This window comes from Nerophis ophidion, linkage group LG03 (genome assembly GCF_033978795.1).
Source record: "Nerophis ophidion isolate RoL-2023_Sa linkage group LG03, RoL_Noph_v1.0, whole genome shotgun sequence".
Taxonomy (NCBI): Eukaryota; Metazoa; Chordata; class Actinopteri; order Syngnathiformes; family Syngnathidae; genus Nerophis; species Nerophis ophidion.
In genome coordinates, this window is record NC_084613.1 from 33,842,834 (window position 1) to 33,845,479 (window position 2,646).

Consider the following 2,646-nt stretch of genomic DNA (forward strand, 5'->3'; position numbering starts at 1 on the left):
TACTAAGTTCATGGTGAAATTTTTTATTTTTTGTTTAATTACTTTATTACCAGTATTATTTATTTTAATAACAATTGAAAAACATGACAAGTATAAAATAGGCTGAGACTGCTATGAATCTGTACACGTTATGGCGCTGCATTCACCACATGACAAAATATAAAGACAGGAGGATATATTTTTTTTTTCATAAAACACAATTGAAGTGGGTGTGTGCTGTGTACACAGTATAAACACTGTTGAAGGATTGTCAGTGCATCCTGAGAAAATCATGAATCATACACTGTAGCAGTGATCGATATTATCTCTCTCTCTCGATACAGTGTATGTACCGTATTTTTCGGACTATAAGTCACAGTTTTTTTTATAGGTTGGCCGGGGGTGAGACTTGGCCAAACTATAAAAAAAATTTTTAAAAATGTTTTTTTTTTTTTTGCCTAGTCTCCCCCCCGGCCAACCTGTAAAAAAATACTGCGACTTATAGTCCGAAAAAAAACATATACATATATATATATATATATATATATATATATATATATATATATACATATATACACATATATACATATATATATATATATATATATATATATATATATATATATATATATATATATATATATATATATATATATATACCGTATTTCCTTGAATTGCCGCAGGGCATATAGTATGCGCCTGCCTTGAATTACTGCCGGGTCAAACTCGCTTCCCAAAATAATTAGCGCATGCTTAGGATTACCGCCTGTTCAAACTTGTGACGTCACGAGTGACATTTCCCCTGTCATCATTTTCAAAATGGAGGAGACTGATTTCAATACCGGTAATTTGAAATCGCATAAAGGGAAGAAGATTAAGAGCTATTCAGTAGGATTTAAAGGCCTACTGAAACCCACTACTACCCACCTCACAGTCTGATAGTTTATATATCAATGATGAAATATTAATATTGCAACAAATGCCAATACGGCCTTTTTAGTTTACTAAACTACAATTTTAAATTTCCCGGGAGTTTCGTCTTCGAAACGTCGCGTAATGATGACGTGTATGCTAGATGTCACAGGATTTTAGGAAATATGAGCACCGCACACACACAGCTAAATGTCGTCTGCTTTAACGGCATAATTATACAGTTTTTTGGACATCTGTGTGGCTGAATGTTTTGCAATTTGTTCAATTAATATTGGAGAAGTGACAGTAGAAAGATGGAGTTGGGAAGCTTTAGCCTTTAGCCACACAAACACACGGTGATTCCTTGTTTAAAATTCCTGGAGGTGAAACTTTCCTATGGATCAGAGCGCGGTCAAGAGAACATGGCTTCCGACCACATGTCAACCAGCAGGTTTCGGTGAGAAAATTGTGGTTAAAAAGTCGGTTCTTACCGGAGAAAAGCTGAGCTTGTGCCGTCCATAGCTGCCGTCGACTCCCCTGAGACACTGCACGTCAACACACCCGTGGAGACACCCTTCCGACTATCAGGTACTATTCAACTCACTAAAACACCAGCAACACAATAGAAAGATAAGGGATTTCCCAGAATTAACCTAGTAAATGTGTTTAAAAACATCAGAAACCGTCCCAATGCAATCGCGTCTTTTTTAACTTGTTTTTTTTGTAGTTCGTCTCTATCATTATCCTCAAACACAAATCTTTCATCCTCGCTCAAATTAATGGGGAAATTGTTGTTTTCTCGGTCCGAATAGCACTTTTTCTTGGAGACTGCCATTAAAAACAATGTGAATATGTGAGGAGCCATCAAACATGTGACGTCATCGTCTGCGACTTCCGGTAGAGGCAGGGCTTTTCTCTTAGCACCGAAAGTTGCAAACTTTATCGTGGATGTTCTCCACTAAATCCTTTCAGCAAAAGTATGGCAATATCGCGAAATGATCAAGTATGACACATAGAATGGACCTGCTATCCCCGTTTAAATAAGAAAATCTCATTTCAGTTGGCCATTAAGGTCCAAGCTTACATCACACTCAAATTTTTACTTCATACCTTTGGTAAGTGCTGGAGTGAGAAGAGGTTTTAAAATAATTAGTGCATGCTTACTTTTACCGCATACCTTTGGTAAGTGCAGGAGTGAGAAAAGGTTTTAAATTGATTAGCGCCCCGGCAGCAATTCAAGGAAATACGGTATGTACACACACACACATACATATATATATATATATATATATATATATATAGTCTGTCTATCTGTGTTGGCCCTGCGATGAAGTGGCGACTTGTCCAGGGTGTACCCCGCCTTCCGCTCGAATGTAGCTGAGATAGGCTCCAGCACCTCCCGCGACCCCGAAAGGGACAAGCGGTAGGAAATGGATGGATATATAGACACAAACACACGCACGCGCACGCACACACACACACACACACACACACACGCACGCACTACAACCAAGGGCCTCATTAATCAAAATATGTTCAGGCAAGAGTTGACAAAAATTCCTGCCAGCATAAATAGCATAAATATTTCCCACCTGTAGTTTACAAAAATACAATGGGTGTATAATTATGAATATTAGAATGAGGCGCAGTGCTGTCCTTTCAGTCAAGTTGTGTTTACTGCACGAGAATCTGACAGCTGACATCTTTGTGAGGTGACGTCTTTGTGAGGTAACGTGAGGCAACACCCCCCTTCCC

The 2,646-nt window shown here is 38.3% G+C and overlaps 1 protein-coding gene across 1 annotated transcript in view; it reads right to left on the minus strand.

Annotated features, from left to right (window-relative positions):
• Positions 1–638: 638 nt before the first annotated feature.
• foxi2 (forkhead box I2) overlaps positions 639–2,646 on the minus strand; it is an 8,506-nt gene continuing 6,498 nt past the window's right edge. The window contains exon 2 of the mRNA XM_061894969.1: positions 639–2,646. This exon is cut by the window's right edge and continues 978 nt beyond it. The gene's annotated coding sequence lies outside the window, so the exon portion shown is untranslated.